Source organism: Camelus bactrianus, chromosome 8, assembly GCF_048773025.1.
Source record: "Camelus bactrianus isolate YW-2024 breed Bactrian camel chromosome 8, ASM4877302v1, whole genome shotgun sequence".
Classification (NCBI taxonomy): domain Eukaryota; kingdom Metazoa; phylum Chordata; class Mammalia; order Artiodactyla; family Camelidae; genus Camelus; species Camelus bactrianus.
Genome location: NC_133546.1, coordinates 79,885,845 through 79,903,877, shown reverse-complemented (window position 1 = coordinate 79,903,877; position 18,033 = coordinate 79,885,845). Strand labels below are relative to the sequence as shown.

Below are 18,033 nucleotides of genomic sequence, written 5' to 3'. Positions count from 1 at the left end.
GCATCATTAAATCTTGCTCTGAAATAGTGAAGTCATAAAGTTCTTGTTGGCAGAAGCCAAACAGTTGGTTTATAATTTGCAGCATAGCACCCTTTATAAAATAATAATAGGTTCAAAATTAAGAAAGTGGAAGATAATTGATTTTTTTATAGCTGAAACATAAACTCTCTTGTGTTAATGTTGCAACTGGAAATTTCGAAAAGAAAAATCCTACTGTAATATCATCTACGTGGAATACATGTATGTCTAGCACGTTTGCAATGTAACTGCGCAGTGGTTTTTGAAGACAGGACCATTCCAGCTGAGATACTGGCAGTGATGCTTGCTGGTTTTCAATGGAAGACCCTAAATTTGCCTACTTAGCTTTATTCTTTTCTTTTCTGTTCTCTCTCTCTCTATCTTTTTTTTTTTTTTTTTTTTTTTTTTTTTGTAGTGAGAGGGCTCAGTAGTGCTTTGCCAGCATGATTTTGGGGCAATTTGGGGGCAGATATCGTGCACAAACAGTGAGATATTTCCATGCATTTTACTTTCCGGACATCACCATGGAACATGTGGGGGTTTGTGCCTGCAGGCCGGGATGCTGCAGGACTCCCTGGTCCATCACCGTTATGTCTTGGAGCTGCTCCAGTCAGTGAATGACTTTCTGTGCCTTGGAGGTAAGGTGATCTGATGCAGATGATCAGATGTGTAACAAAGTACTGTTACTTGAAATAGAAAACCTATCAAAAATGGCTCTAAAATACAGGATGAAGGAGGAGAAATGGCTGAGCTGCTTGCATGGGGAATATTCTCAGGTGACTCCCTCATTGTGACTCCTGTCACTCCCCACCCCCCCCAGCCCTGCACGGCAGTCATGCTGAAGCAAGCATGCACTTTCTCAGAAACACGCTGAATTTCCTTGTGCCTCTGTTTGTTGGCTTTTTTTTTTTCAAAGCACATCTTGCCCTTTGCTTAAATGCCATCCCTGCCTAGTCACCTCTTACACTCATTCTTCTGGACCTCGTCCGTACATAGCTGCTGAATGGATGAACAGAATGTAGTATCTCCATGTAGTGGAACATTATTCAGATGTAAGAGTGAATAAAAAAGAAAAAATAAATAAAGGGGAATATGGAAAAGGCCACCTGCTCTGGGAAGCCCACCCTGACTGATCAACCCGCCCTTTTCCCTTTGAAACCCAATCACTTATGCTCCTCTCTACTGTTTTTCATAGTACTTACCAACTTCTAATAAACTTTAACACTTTCAAAAAAAAAAAAAGAGATGCTGATACCACTTCAACATGGACGAGCCTTCATAACAGCACGTTAATTGAAAGGAAGCAGACACAAACGGCCACATATTGTTGACTTCAGTGATCTGAAATGCTCAGAATAGGCACATGCAGAGGCAGGGAGCAGGTGATGGTTGCAAGGGGCTGGGTGGAGGGGGGTTGGGGATTGACTGCTAGTGGCAGGGGTGTTCTTCTGGGGTGATGAAGTGTTCTGGAAATAGATGGTGGTGAGGGCTGCACAACCGTGAGTGTGCAGAAGACTGCTGAGGGCTGTCTCTGGGAGTGCCTGTGGTTGGGGGTGGATTTATTTTGTTCTCATCCGTGAAGAGTCATCTTGTGCTGAGTCCATTCTACTCCTGTGAGTGGTGAGGCTCATAGACTTTGCAGAGTCATGTGTTATTTTCCCCCTTGCGGAGTGTAAGCAAAAAATTTTTAAGCCTGAGAAAGTGCTCCATCTGCAGAAATGTCTTTCAGTTTTGCATGGTGTAAAAATCTTGCGAGATTTTTAATCGTTGAGGACAGCCTGTGGGGGGAAACAGCCCGTGAAGCCTGGGTGACACTGGGAAGAGCCGCGCTTCCATCCCTGACAGGGGTGGGGATTTCACCCCCGTTCAGGCAGTGAAGGGCCCAGACCCGTGAGCGGAGTTGACAATCGTGAATATTTACGTGTATCCGCTGCTTCATCTTGGATATTAATTTCAAACTGAGTCAGTTTGTGGCGGCAGCCTCATCCTACATCAGGAATCTATACTATCTGCTCTTTGAGGTGAAGACCTGGCAGATTTGATTATTTAACAGTCTCCCTTGAATTGATATCTCAGATTCCTTTGTCAATAGTAAAACAGCAGAAATATAGACGTCCTTTAATGCCGATGTGACCTGGAGCAGGTTTAGTCTCTGTGCCTCAGTGGCCTTATCTGCGGGTGGGGAAGATGATAACAGTGCTTCCCTCAGAGGGGCTGGTGAGGGGAGAGTGAGGAGCACAAAGGGAGGACTTACACGAGATGCTCATGAATGACAAAATTTAGTGCTCTCAGCCTGGTGAGGCCTCAGGGGCCGAGATGGCCGAACAGAGCAGTCCTAGCCGGAGCTCGATCCGTGTTGGCAGCTGTTATGATCAGTATCACCACTGTGGGTTATCAGGCAGTTTTAAGACTTGGTAATAGGAATTCATGAATAATGTTAAAAGATTAGACAACTCAGATCCGGTTTACATAGTTCTCAAGATTTCCTATGAGAAATGGATATTTTTCCCCCATCTTTAATCTGAGTTGAGTCTCTAAAAAACTTCTGTATTCCTCCATCTTTTTTATTTAATTCTCCATTTCTTGAAAAAAAAAGTCTTTAAATGGAGTTACTGGTGTCTGAACTGAGGGTCTCATGCATGCTGAGCACATACTCTCTCAAGTGAGGTATAATCTCCCCCGTGATTTTTTTTAAACTTTTCTTTCTTAGTATTCAGAGTTTAGAGGCCTCTAATTCTTTTTCTGGAGACATGTCCATGAACCTGTAAATCTATAATTAGTGGACAAAATTTGGTTTATGAAAAAATTCTATAAAACTTTCTGCAATCCATTCAAAAGGAAATGCTCATTGACATAAAATGTTTCTCCTTTATGGTGATTTCTAATTTTTTGTCTGCCTTAACTTATTAAAAGTAATCCTCATCATCATAATGACCAAGCTTGCTCTGAGTGGACACCTCCCTAAGGCTAAAATGCTTTCCTCATGTTTTACCTCATAGCAGGTGTTTAAGGGTAGGTATCAGTGTCTCCTTTTTTGCAGCTGAGGGATTGAGAGATGGGGCAGCTTGTCCAAAATCTCACACAGCTGGCGCTGGCAGACTCAGGGCTGGAACCCAGGCTGCACAGGATGCTTTCTCAATGGCTCCTCTGATCAGCCCCGTGTTGAGTGGTTTCCCGAACTCCTGTGAGTCCATAAATGAACGATTTCAGCGGTCTCAGTATGATGAAGCCTTCAAAGGAGACACACCAGTGAGAATGTGAGACAGAGTGGCATAAATTGAAATTGTACATTTTCACAAATGTTGCATTCTCAGCCAATGACTTAAAAAGTTTATATTTTTTTATTTTAGTGCTCTGTAAACACTAAAAACAAAACATTACAAATGATTATAGTGCAAAATAGGAGTGGGCTTTGAAAGTCCAACCATTGCTAATGATGTTGCTTGTTTTTCTCTAGTGGTGCTTATTGAGAGAAAAATTTACAAAGACTGAATTGGTTCTATGTAGTCTTAGTATGGAGGAAAGTTTTGTCAGTGAATATTGTAAGTAAAATCTTTACTCTTTTCTTTCCTGATGATGAATATGTAAGTTGTTTTCATGGCTTAACTACATTTCCTCATTTGTGAAATTTGAGTGATGCCGTTTACCTTGTTTGACTGTGAGATGTAGACGCCTTGTATACGAAGCACCCAAGAGCTGCTTAGTAAAAATATGCTGTCACAAGGACAGATAGTTTAGAAGGATCAACTCTGAATACTAAAGAGGGTGGCTTGTTTCTGATGCATATTCAATATGCATATATATGAATATATGAATATGGCTTAAAGTAACAAGGATTCAGGGTTTTGTGTGTGTGTGCAGTATGAAGGTTTAATGAAATCTGTATCATTCTAGTGAGACAGGGACTAGTTAAATCACCTTAAGCAGACGGCCTTGAAGATTATTTACACAGAATGTGTGTTGTTATAACTCAAAATTCATGTTGCCGTGTAACCATCCACTCAGACATTTAAATTCGTAGAAATCTGACCAGAACTATTAAGTTTAGAAAAATCCACATTGATCATTTTAAGGGAATAAGCTTCTTTCTTTTGTGATTAAAGAAATTTTGATTTATTTTTCTGCATGCTTAATAGGTTTTAAAATATCAAAACATTGATTTGACATGTCACTTTTTTTAATAGAATAAAGCTCATGCTGTTTTAATGTGCAAATAAAAGTTTTTGTATTTCAATACACTTGTATGATTTCCTGGCTCTTTGAGAAGTATTTTGCAAGATACTTAGATTACCTACTGTTGGAAAAATACAGACGTGACTTTTATGAATAGAGGTCTAGTACAGATCTGTTGGTTTTTGCTACAGTGCATGACATGAGGCCTAGGAGAGAGAACTTTGCTGCTGATTGCCGGAAGGACAGATCCCAGATCTCAGTCTCCCCTCCTGTAAAATGAAGTGGCTGGACTGGATTCTTTCCTCTTCTAAGATGAGTTTCCATGAGCCTGTGTCTTTTGTTTATATTCAAGAGTATTAGCAATGTCAGATTAAATACTGAATACCCCTCCCTTCCCCGAAGCAAACTGCAGTATGTGCTACATAAGCTTTTAGTTATCTGATTCTTGTTTCTGATTCAACAGGCAATTTTTGTGTTGCATCTTTCCCGGCAACCTGGAAGGTCTTTTTATCCATTGGAGGCGCTGTTGCACCTTCATACAGTCTTAATTTTCCTGTTTGTAAAAGAAGGCTTAACAAATATTTTTTTTGCTTTGATTCCTTTGCTTAGTGCTTCAGAATAGCACAATGTCCATTATGTCTGTCTACCTGGAAAAATTATTCTGCTTATGTCTTTGTTTTATTCTGTCATCTCGCTGTGAACATTTCAGACTTGCTGTGCAAACAATGGCAAAATCGGTCTTTTATTCCAGTGTTAGCAACCAGTGAGCCGGGATTTTATAAAGCAGCTAGAAGCGGCCTCTTGAGCACCTTAAAGCTGAAAAGTGTACTGAGTTCCCTGAGTATTGACCCAGCCGCTGTGTGTCATTTGGTGGGAGGTGATTTTGTACATAGAAGAAGGGGTGTAGTGATTTGACTTGGGTTTGCGTGCACGCGCTGCCACTGAGCCACGTGAGCCTGAGTCAGTTTGTTCTGAGTTTCTCCCTCGTCTGTGAGATGGGGATGCTCGTATATGCTTTGCAGAATTGTGAGAATTAGAAATTATGTAAATTGTTTAGCACAGTGGGAATGTCAAAGGGCTCATAAAGTTTAGCTCCTGTTTTGTATGAAGCCATCATTTTAGAGTCTTTGGCAATTACTACGAAACAGGAAAATAAGAAAAGCTGGTTTTATGATGAAAGATATTTGAGGAGGTTCCATAGTTCCTATACCCATAATTTAGCATCAGCAAAGTCAGGAAAGTTACACAGTCGCCCTGAACCAATGTTAAGCCACAGAATTTTTTGGTACTTCATATATATTGGGGCTTAAGTGGACCCAATACTTATACACATGTTTTCTCCAGCAGCCAACTGAGAGATGACACAGAAGAACAGACAGGCGATAAATGTCTCCTTTATTACTGATGAAGCCACGTTCTCCATGAAATTCAGGGCTGTGGGAAAATGCGTGTCATGATACTGTGTCCCAGAATTAGAGACTCACGCAGTCCCAGGTAACTCTGGGCCACAGCGAGCCTTCCCTTAAGATGATCTGCCCCATCCTGCACAGGGCTGCCCTGCCATGGAGCTGAGCATCCCGGGTGCTTCCCAAGGGTGGCCAACACTGGAGGGAAAGGAAAGGTTTCATATGCCCTGCTTGTCTCTCCGGACTCACACCTCAATCTGTTATTGTGAAGAGTGCTAGCCGTTGGCCAGGGGTCAGGGGTGTGAAGGGGGAAGCACTCTCCATGGACCAGAGGAGTGTGGAGGAGGCATCCCTTCTCTCAGTTTAAACAGGTGGTGAGATGCAAGAGAAGGGTGCTCTCCAAGAGTTTATAAGAGGGGAAGTAAGGATTTCATTTGGGACTCAGACTAGCCATGAAACACAGAAGATGATTAGTAGGGAGACTTGTAAATCACTTTCTTATTAAATTCACATTTGTTGAGCACCAAAAATGTGCTACATTCTTTTCTGAGCGTTTTACAGAAATGAATCCTTCAATCTTCACAACAAGTGAGTAAGGGAGATTTGATTGTTATCCCAGGTTTACAATGTGGAAATTGAGGCACGGAGAGAGTAATTAAGTTGGCCAAGGTCACAGAGCTAGTAAGTGGCAGAGCTGGTATTTAAACCCTGGCTGTCTGGTTTCCAGGCTCCCAGGGATGGGCTTTGGGTGTTTAGAGGTATCTGCATCCCTGGATCTCTGTACCTCTGTGCATCACTTAGCCCAGAAAGGACAGGGAAAGGAGAGTTACACAGGTGCTCACAGTCGTGTCTCAGCCACTGTCAAAGGACAGTGCACCGTGATTGGCGTTAAATGTCTTCTGGGCAGCAGATCTGTTCGTATAACAGAAATTTAGTCCATTGAGTTAATCTAGAAACCCTTCCTGCTCTGCTTCTGTCCATGGTTGCCATGTGACTGCCTGCCCGTGATTGGGCCGCTGAGGAGAATCTGTACTCATAGTTGAACTCTGATATTTCAGTCTGGTTCGTAGTTTCACATCTCCTGTTACATTAATAAATTCAATTTCTGGTTTCTTTGCATCGGTCTCTCATGAGTTTGGTTAATGTGACATCAGTCCATGGGAGCCCAGGGTTGCTGACGGTATATTTTCTGAGCATGTTGTGGCACTTCTACCCGTGTGGACCTGGGTGGAAGATTTCCGCCTTCCACACTGATTTCCCCGAACAGCAGGGTCCTCTCCCACCCCCGGATGTGAGGCTGGGAGCTCTCAGAGTAGGCCAGTCAGAGGCCAAGTCCACCAATCAGAAAATGATGAAGTCCTTGGAAGTGGGTTTAATAGAAAAAAAGGGCTTCCAGGTAGTCCGATGGGCTGTTCGAGTCCATTTGGTGAAAAGCTATCCACTGTTTCTGGTTGAGCTGCTTCTTTGCTGTTGAAAAGTCTGGATTACATGGAGGGATTTTAAAAAGCAGAAAGGTGTGATTTCATGTGGTACATCCACACCGGTGAGAAGTGATGGATGACCGCCTGTGTGAGGCATAGACAGAGTCTTACAAACTTCATAAAACAGCTTTAAAAGCTCTGCCATCTGAGTGCACTTCATATGGGGTCCAATTCATGACTGGGCATGCTGAGAGGGCAAATAATTGATAATGGCAGAAAGGACACGGAGGCATCAAAGAGGTCTCAGACATGTTCCCTGTTTAAAGGATGTGGCACAATGTAATATATTTGAGCTGGTTCTTCACTGAACAGTTTCGAGTGTTTTCTGGGACTCCCCAGTGCACCAAGGTTCCGTACAGCTGGGTGTCCCCACAGTGCAGCTCTGTCAGCGCTCATCCTGGGCTGACGTGGTGTCACGGGGAGCAGGACGGTCAGCGTCCCCGGCTCCTCCGAGCTCCGTTTCTTCATCCGCAATGCTGGGTTTCTCTTCGCTGTCTACTTAGTAGGGTTGCTGAGAATCACACGTGATGGTTGTCAGGGGCGATTTGTGGTTGTCCCTGTGATAGTCATATAGTGAATATTTGATAGAAACTCTTGTTTTTTATTAAAATTATGGCTCCTAGATTGCAGTGGTTTTTAGTCTGCATTTACTCTTTTTATAAATTTATTCTTATTTTTAAATAAGCACTTATTTTTATTTATTTTTATGAAGGTACTGGGGACTGAAGCCAGCACATTGTGCATGCTAAGCAGGTGTTCTACAACTGAGTAATACAGACCCTCCTTGTCTGAACTTAAAAATAAATATTTCAATACACAAAATAGCTCTTAAACACCATCATGGGACCTATTTTCTGTATAGACAATTGAATACATATGCTATTTCAATAAGAATAAATGTTGTTGGGACATACTTTCTGAATCTGTTTATGTGTTTAAAAACGATCATAGGTAGTGATAAACACGAGTCTTGGATCCACTACTTAGGGTCTGTTTTGCCATCATGGGAAATTATATTCTACAGAGAAGGCTAATTGGGTCTCGTTGATATTTGGATGATTTAGCAGATGATGAAGGCTTTCAAAAGCTGACAGTTTTGTATTTTAAACTAACTACAAAGTTATCTTCTATAAATTGGAAGTCCTCAGCTTGTGAATTGCCCAGTAATTCAGTGTGTACATGTCTGTGTCTCTGTGAACGTGTGTGTGTGTGTGTGTGTGTGTGTGTGTGTGTGTGTGTGTGATTTCAGGAAGGTAGAAATAAGTTCCATATAGCCTTCTGATACCTCTCTCTTCCAGTTCAAGGTGTAGGCATATATTTATACAAATAAATTGATACTCTTTTGTCATTTGGCATATTGGTGGGTATAAAAGGTTCTCATACTTGTTTCAGAAGGGTTGGGGAGAATGAGCTTAGAAAATAGGAGGAGATAGAGGCAGGAAGGTTCTTTACACTTTGTGCAGGATGAGAAACAGTAGCTTTTCTTTTTTCTACTAAAGCAAACTGGCACTGAATTGTAACATACTATTACTCAGAATTGCTTTTCTGATCAGATACGAGTGCCTCAGATTTTTCAAGGCAACATGAATGATGAAATGTGTTTTAGCAGTTATCTTTAAATGTAGTTTTATTTTTTAAGTAAAAGGCTATAGCCTGTTCTTTCTTCCAGCGTTACAAGAAGTTCCCATTGATCCAGGTACATGATAATTGTGCTTAGTTTCTTCGGGTTATTGTTTTGTTTTTTTTTTAAGTGCTTGTTTCATTGTGGTGTGAATGAATGTTTAAAATTTCTGGATTTTGATGTTTAGAACATGCTGATTTATCAGAACTGTTAAAAACCTGATTGCTGTTTGGTCCTCGTTTGGTGGGGCAACCTATTGATTTCTGTTGTCTGTTAAAGAGGGAAATTCTTCCTCTAGCCTGTAGATCATTAAGTGAATGGTTTGCAGTGTGCCTTTAAAATTCTTTGAATGCATTGAGCATGTTTGTCCAGTGAATTTTGAATTGACTCATAGTAATGACTTTGATTCTGTGGCTTTTGCTCCTCTCCACATGAATTTGAATTCTCTGTTGCATTTTGTATACGTGTTCTTAACAGGGGAAGAAATTTTGCATTTTTTACATTGGTGGGTTTTCCTATCCCCTCTGAATGCCTTCTGTAATTGATACAGCGAAAATCTGTTATTGCAGTGCTTAATTATTTCATAAACTATTTTTTGGCTTAATCAGATACAATGACAAAGAATGATAATAAAAAACATGAAAAACTTCCTTCCTTTGAAGAATAGAAGTGAGGTGGTCAGGCTCACGCGTGCTTTGTACCTGACACCCTTACTTTCATGTCATTGTGTATCATGATTCGGAGATGGAGTTGCTTCAGGTTTGTAGATTTTTGTTTTAACATTTGTGTTGAATTCATTCTCTAGGCTGATGTTTCCTGTTGCGTTTGTGGAAAGTGTAGGTGAAGGGAAACAGATGCTATGTTTTGTATTCAGGAGGCCTGAGTTGCTGAAGAGAATAGAGTAGAGGGTGGGCTGAGGAACAGAGTGACACTCCCTCACCTCCAGGCTGAAATTGATGAACAATGAAATCAATTAGGTGTATCGGTATTTATTTGACCAATAGAAGTCAGAGGGCCCAGACTGTCTAGTTATGCGCAATGGAAAGTACTGAATTCACCTGCAGAATTAGGTGATTTACCAAGTAGAAGCAGCTTAGAGCAATCAGAAAAATCAGTTCTATGATGAGATATAAAAAGAATATAATATCTATTATTTCTGAAACTTTTCTATGTTAAGTTGTGTAAAGCTAAAATTAAGTTCCAAGCACCAGGAGTTAAGAGTCTGGGTGGTTCTGTGGGATCGTTATTCAGGGATGTGTCTAGACCCTGCTGGAATGGCCGAAGCTGGCAGGAAAAGACCCAGAGCCAGGATTTGTCATCCTAGGGTGTCCTCCATAATGGTTCCATGTGATAGCCCATGATTGGGTTAACAAATTTAACAGACTCCAGACGCATGTGAACCTTAAGAAGAAAAAGTGTGCTTAGTAACTGCTTTCAAGCAAGCACCTGTGCATCCTCACTCCTGTCTCCTTGCCATAAAAAGCAGAGACAATGCCTTGCTTGCATATTTGAGGTTTTAGATAGCACTCTGTTCATTGCACAGCAATGACCCAGGCCCTCAGCTATAAATGCTGGGCGTGCGTGCTGTTAGATAGTCTATTATCCCCAAAACACGGACCTGGCTGGACTGGTGGTCTGCTTTGTAATGAATATCTAAAGAATTTATCTTGTTCCCCTCTCCCCATGACTCCCCTAAAGGTAAACTAAGCCTTTTTACTCATTGTGGATTCTACAATCTCTGTCTCATCCTGTCTTTCCCCAAGTTCCTGTTTACTATCACACAACTGTTAAAGACTATTTTCTTTGATTATACACAATAAATATGGGAGCATTTGAGAGGCTCTTGGAGTTGGCTCCCTACTCCCTCTCGCTTTCTTTCCTTTTTCCACAGTCTTGAGTCATTCATTCCATGTCGGTAAGACTTCTGCCAGCCAGAACCCACAGTTCCAGGTGAGAAGGATGCAGACTTTATCTCTCCTACCCGAGGGAGAGAGAGAAGAGAATTGAGATCTGCTCCCCCGTGGTCCCTTCCTGCCCCAGGGCCACTCCAGTTCACCTGCAGCCTTCTGGCCTCTGCTCTCAGGGCCTCTGTCCCAAGACTGACATCAGCCTTTTTTTCCCTTGTCAATATTTCCTGTGCCTTTCAGGAGTTGGTCTCTTCTCTGCAATTCCACCCTGGCAGATGTGATGGTGGTCAGCGTGCTGGTGGGCCGTCATTTGGGGACTCCCAGGAGCCATTCTGATTCTCCTGAGTCTCTCATTCGGGGTTACAAAACTGTCGAGAACCGGAGGAAGCCCATTCACGTGAGGTCAACACAGTATTACATCACTTTCATTTTATTTTTGAATTTTCATTGGAGAAATTATTTGTAACAAACTTTTCCAGATTTTCGGCCGCCTGCTTTCCTCACCACTATTTCCTTGTTGGCTCTGGTGCTTGTTTAAAGAGCCAGGTTTCTTCTCTGGTCATTTCTAGCAGCTGGGCTTGCCGAATCCTTGATCTGCATTTGAAGCAGAATGCTTCTTCGTGATGTCAAACTGATTTTCCTTGTCATGTCTTAATATTTTGTGTACACTCAGCAACTGTTTCAAGTGAAATGCTCTTGTCCAATTTCGGTTAACTCACATTTGCTGAACTCCTGCTTTCATGCTGAGGGCAGTTTCTTCTTCCTGTAATAAAATTTAGCAATTTGCATTTACTATGGGAAGGTACTGGCCCGAGGTGCTCTCGTTCTTAACAGTTTTAATAACAATTCACCCATTAAAATGTACAGTGGTTTTTACTCTATGCCCAGAATTGTGCATCCCATTCAATCTTAGAACATTTTCGTCCCCCCAACAGGAAGCTCCTTACGCATAAGCAGACATCCCCATCTTCCCCATTCTCCCACAGCCCCAGGGAGCCACTTTTCTCTCTCTGTGGGTTTGCCTCTGCTGGAAATTTCATGTAAATCGAGTTACTTCATGTAAGTGGAAGCATCTATTGTGACTGACTGCTTTCACACTGAGTAACGTTTCCAATATTTGTCCACGTTGTGGCCTGGGTCAGTACTCTATGCTTTGCTATTGCTGAATAATATTCCTCTGTATGGCTGGGCCCCTCTGTTTACCCATTCATCACGTGATAGGCATTTGTGTTGTTTCTGCTTTTTGGCTGTGATGAGTAATGGCACCGTGAATATTCCTGTAGGAGTTTTTATGTGAACATTTGTTTTCAGTTCTCTTACGTGTGTGCCCAGGAAGCAAAATTGCCTGGTTATTCAGAAACCAAATGTTCAACTCTCTAAGGACCTGCCAGGCGTTTTTCCAAAGTGGCCAGGCTGTGTTACATCCTCACCAGCAACGGCTGCGACCTCTGCATCTTCTGTGTCCTCATTAGTGCTTGTTACTCTTTTTTTGATTATAACCTATTGTAGTGAGTGTGAAGCAGTTTCTCCTAGTGGTTTTGACTTGATTTCCCTTACAGCTAATGATATTGAACATCGTTTCGTTGTGCTTATTGGTCATTTGTATATTTTCCTTGATAAATGTTTTTCAGATCCTCTATTCATTTTTTAATTGAGTTGCCTTTTTATTGTTGAGTTGTAGGAGGTTCTTTTTGTTTTTGTTTTGTTTTTGTTTTTGTTTTTTGTAGATACAAATTCCTTATCAGATAAATGATTTGAAAAAATTTCTGCTGTGTGTTGTTTTTTCACTTTCTGGATGGTGTCTTTGAAGCAAAGTTTTGAAATTTGATGAACTCCAATTTATCTCTGTTTTCTTTTTCCTTGTCCTTTTGGGGTAATATTTAATATCTGAGGTATTTTATTTAAACTTTTATATATAAAATAACTTAATTATTAGGACCGTTCTAGGAGACGGGTGCTGTTGTTGTCCCCAGTCTATGGATAGGAGACTGGGATGCAGAAAATTTCACTGACTTATCAGTGTCAAAGCTACCCAGTGCTGTGGGAGTTCAGACCCTCATGTTTGTCCCCAGCATCTGTGCTCTTCACCACCATGCTCCACTCCTTCCTGGAATCGTTAATGAAAAAGTCTTTACTTTTTTGATTTCTTGTTAGTTTTTGTTTTTCTCATTGGGGCCTCATCTCCTCATTTTCCTTTAAGAGATCAGTGTAGGTTTATTTTAGGTCTCATGTAGGCAGAAGCATTGCTATCAGTTAACTTCTTTATTACTCACTCCCCAGTGATGGCTGTTGCTAATTGACCTAATGAAGTCTTGCTTTAGTCTTTCCTTCTCATGACACTAACAACAGAGTCATGACTTACAGAATGCTTAAAGAAGAAAGTACTTGATTGATTTTATTTTGCTACCCAATCAAACCAATCAAATAAAAACCCCAGAGTTGACACAGACGGTAAGACCTCCAGAATAGGGTCACTGTCTTCCTTGTGTTTCATTTGTTTGGTCACAGTGTCTGGATAGTGCCTTGCTGTCCAGCAGTTTTGTTAGGATACAGTGCTCGTGAATCATTGTAAGGACAGAATTTTGACAACAGACTGTGCTGTTCATTTCACGAGGGAAAAGTTAATATAGAAATACTGCTCAGATCTATTTTAAAATTAAGCTTGGAATTTTGAGAAGAGTTCAAGAAACCATACAAAGATCTTTTTCACTAATTTTAGATCTATCTTAGACACATTATGGTTACATAGCAGAGTACCTTATCAAGTAGATTTGACAAGAGGTGTGTATTATTGATTATTTGTTTTAGTTGAAATATTCTACCTGGGATAAAATATTCAGTGCCCATAAATGAACAAATATGTTTGTATTTCTATGCAACAAGGGAGCAGACTTCATATGTTTCTATATAATATATATGACTGTGTGTTTTAATCTGTCTTTCAGTGTTTTTATAGTTTTTCAGCAATGTTGTAACTTTAGAATTCTTCTAAGAAAATCACCCCAGATTCTAGTGCAGTTTGTACTGTGTATCCTGTCTTATGCATGGGATTCCACTGTCCCCACAGGGAGGAATTTCCTCTTCTATTGAGTTAGTATCAGAGTTAAAGGAACTGTGATTTCTAGGCCTTTGCTCTCCATGTGTTTGCAGTTGGCTGTCAATCGCGATTTTCCCTTTCTTGAGTTTTCATTGTTCAATTAGAATTTTTGAAAATAACTATTAATATGTTGCATCGATCTCCCTAGAAACTTGATGTGTTTGTGCTTTTCAGTTTTCAATTTATGAAAAATGTAAATACACACTTGTTTTTAAGTAGCCCTTTTTCACTAGATATTTGGTTACCTCTTTATAGTTAAAATATTTTTTTCCCAATGAATGAATCGCTGTGCATGTTTTAAAAGATACCTTACTTTTTATTTTTCTTATTGTAACAGTTATATTCATTGTAGAGAATTTAGAAAATACGGATAAACACATTAATAACTTAAAATGGCCTCTAATCTCACCTAGACATACAGTTGTAAGATTTGAAATTGAGAATTACAAGTCCTCTCACATTGTTCTTCTTTTTCAAGTACGTTTTGGTTACTGAGACCCTCGAATTCCCATATGAATTGTAGCAGCAGCTAGTCAGTTTCTGCAGAGGAGCCCGCAGGGATTGTGATCGAGACCACGTTGAATATACGGATCGTTCTGGGGAGCACTGCCATTCCAAGAGCGCTGTCTTCTGATCCAGCAATGTGCTTGGTTTGTCTGTCCAGGTATTTAGGTTTTGTTCATTTTTTTTTTTAACAATGCTTTGAGTTTACAGAGTTATTTTACTTTTTTTTTTTTGCCTTTATACTGAGGACAAGTGTGCCATGTACCGGGATCAGAAGTGTATTTGAGCCCCGCCACTTGCTGCCACCATGGTCGCTGCGCTCTTGCTTCACGCGCTCTACAATCTTGCACAGAATAGGACCTCAGTAACTCTCTCTCTCGAATGATTATATGCTTGTTGGATGATGCTTGAGAGTCCGTGTGATGATTTTTTTTCCCCAGCCTTTCCCCACTTCTTTACTATGCCCTTTCTCTTCCTTTCCTCCAGCCTGGGTTTCAGTTTACCTGTGGCATTGATTTTTCTTGTCTGTAGACACTTCCTTTCACTGGTTCACGATAATTGTACATGTGGGCTGTGGAAACTTGCTAGATGTCAAGAAAGAGCCAATCCATTGCATGCTAGTATTTTTAGAGTGCATTATTGTTTTATCGATTGAAATTAAATCAGGGTGACCCCCTGAGCCCTCCCGTGAGCTGTTTTTGCCTTCCTACATGTGATAAAGCTCTGGTTGCTGAATGTGCCCTTTCCCCAGACTTGGTTTTGGAGTTAAGTCACCATCAGTGGAGCCCTCTCTTTAAAAGATGAAGAAAACATTTGCTCCTTCTCCCTGGTTGGGGACTTGGATGAGATGAGGTACCAGATAAATAATGGAGCCCCACCTCATTCTAACACCCGCTCGTTCCTTTCCTTTCTCCACGGAAAAAGAGTACAATTCAACACTATAAAGATTGATTGTGACCAAATGAGATAGACAGGACAACCGATCATTTATTAAATATACTTTCATGCCAGAAACAAATGTATTATACACACAAAAAGCACACAAAGCACGGTAGTACCGTGATTACAAAACTGGGTCCGAGTTCGAGTCCTGCTCTGGAGTGACCAATCCTGTGAGATGGAGAACTGGTAGGTCGGCTTAGCCTCTCTCGGGCTTGTTTTCTGTCCTGCAGAGATGGGGCTCGCTAGGCGTCCCTCCCCCGTAGAGGTGCTGTAGGGTGCAAATAATGCACGTGGGCAGCCCGAGCACAGCTGCTCGTTCCTCGTAAGTGCAGGAGAGCATAGCTTTTGTGGTGAAGGCTTTATAACTGCCCCGTGTAGACTCTCAGTGCTCCGAAGGGATGCCTTGTGGTTTGGAGATGGGATTCTCATTTCTGTAAATACCCAAGGATTGTGTAATTGGGCCCTGCTGATTTGAATCTATTCTTTAGAAAGTACATATTGTAGATATATTTTTCAAGCATGCATGCTTTTTTCTTTTATTATTTATAGTTCAACCCTCTCCCTTGGTGGGACTTTTCATGGAATCCAGGAAACAGCCCTAAGCCACCTGCCTCTTCACACGTCTCCGTGGCGGTTTTCTTCCCTGACTAGAAGAGTTTTCTGCATAGGAAATTTTCTTTGTTCCCCTTTTGTTGGAGTCTCTCTGTCTGTCTGCCCAACTCTCACCTGTCCAACTGTCCATTTCTCTACCCACTCATTCTTCTGACTTGTTCCAAAAAGCATTTCAGGCAGCTTACAGAAGAACAGATACCAAATAAACAGGTGAGAAATTGGGGCCAAGTTCAGACAGTGAGGCTAGGAGGCGAGCCTGTGTGAGGGTGGCAGGCATGAGAGACACGCGTCTGCCCTGTGACTTATAAGATCGACAGCAACAGTGTGCCTGAGGCTCCCAGCAGACACAGGGAAACAGGGTGTGTGGGAGATGCTCACTGGCTGTGAAATAAATAAGTGGCTGAGGAGAAGCCCAGCCTTTCCAGCTACTAAGGCTTAGGAGAATAATTTGAGTGTCTTCAACATCAGATTATTTCATCTTTTCTTTTGTCAGAGTTCTACATATAGTTGGTTACATTCTGTACCTTGAAATTTCTACAAAATTTCTTCCCACGTGAGTCCCATGACTCGGGAATGGGGTGGTTCTGCTCATTGACTGGGGATGGCCAGAAACCGAAAATGACAGCTTCAAAGGAGCCTGGGATTTGTCAGTTATGTTTTGTCAGTACTGTAGAGTTCAAAAAATGCTTTCACAGTATCTCTCCATCTGAGGCGGCAGCGTGCTCTCTTAGCAGCATCAGGAGCTCAGGGCCACGGGATGGTGGGGGCTGACTGCTTTGCCGTCAAGACAGCTGAGCTAGTCACTGCAGGTGTGGTTCTTTTACGTAAGGCCTTTCATGTTCTTTACTTGAATGTTTCAACAGGGAGTTAATTAACTGAGTCAATTAACATTTAATGAATATTATGCTTTGTTGTAAAGACAGTTATAGACATAATATAAGCTCTGAAGCCTTTAAAAACGGTTTCATTACTGAAATTTCACTAGGGGAGATACACAGTTTATCTTATTTATGCCTCTCTTTTAAAGTAACAAAGAAACAAGACAGAAAAGGCAGAGGATGGTTTCTGTTCTTCCTTTCTGCTTGCAGGTGCCCTCACCTCCAGTAGCATCCATCCAGACACCGGAACTGACACTGACCGTGCTCAGAACTGCCTCAGCCCTGAAGACACAACTGACAAATAGAAGGGGACCACGCCCTGTTACAGCAGGTGCTCTCACTTTCTGGATCCTTATGTAACTGAGCGGTGTCAATCAGGATTGCCCGTTTTACATTGTGTGGCGCTGCTGCGGTGTCTCCTAGTTATTTGTTTCTGTAAGTATTCATGTATTATTCCCCAATGCGTGGTACTACACGTCTAAAAATGCTTTTTTCAGATGAAAAATAATGTGCATTTAATATAATATGTCTGAAAAAAGGGGCAAAAGATTCTATCCTGGTCCCGCTACTCAGAGATAATAATTAACAATTTAACATTTATTTTCTGTTCTTTTCGTCACTGTGTAGCATCTCTGTCATAAAAACCAGTGAGCACTCCGTCCCTGTTTACTGTTCGGAGACCTCCATTTTCCATTCGGCTTATTACATGTTTTTCTACAATATTCTATCTCCCCTGGCATGATTTTTAAAGACCAGTGTAGCATTCTGTCTTATGGAGGCATGGTCCATTTTACTTCGGACTTAAATAAACTTTTAAATTCCAAGTATACTTAACTGAAATACTGAAAAGAGAACTGTGGTGGTACAGGAAGGCCCCTAACTCCCTTCCCATTATTTCCTGAGAGTAAAAGCTGTTGAAATTTTGGTATATATATTTCATGACCTTTATGCCTATGAGATACATATATATACACATATGAGAAATCAATATATAGGTGTGTGTATATATGCTTTATTTAAAAATGAGACCATACTATATGTTTTTCTGCAGCTCGCTTTATTCACTCAGGGGTATATCATGGACATCCTCCCACTCCAGACTCACCCGGCCCTTTCAGATAGATTGGAGGGGTCTCCTGATGTGTGGGTGTCGTCTCTTGTCCACGGACACATTTGGTGGGATAGTGCTGTGGACAAGGCCCTGGACCACGGCGAAACGCCGGCTCCCTCAGCGCCCGCAGCTCGCCTTGATTTACCGCATCATTGTCTTGATGGTGGACAGTTAAGTTTTCTCCATTTTCCACTGTCAGAAAGAATGTTTGAGTTGCATCATTCTTGTACAGAACTTCCTGTGATCTTGTATGTGTATTCCTTTAGTTAAGGCTTCTGGAAAT

At 41.3% G+C, this 18,033-nt stretch overlaps 1 long non-coding RNA gene across 1 annotated transcript in view; it reads left to right on the top strand.

Annotated features, from left to right (window-relative positions):
* The window catches only part of LOC141578401 (uncharacterized), a 30,270-nt gene extending 13,199 nt beyond the window's left edge, over positions 1–17,071 (top strand). The window contains exons 2-3 of the long non-coding RNA XR_012508783.1: positions 14,182–14,367; positions 16,850–17,071. This is a non-coding gene — a long non-coding RNA (uncharacterized LOC141578401). The remainder of the gene's footprint in view (positions 1–14,181; positions 14,368–16,849) is intronic.
* Positions 17,072–18,033: the final 962 nt, after the last annotated feature.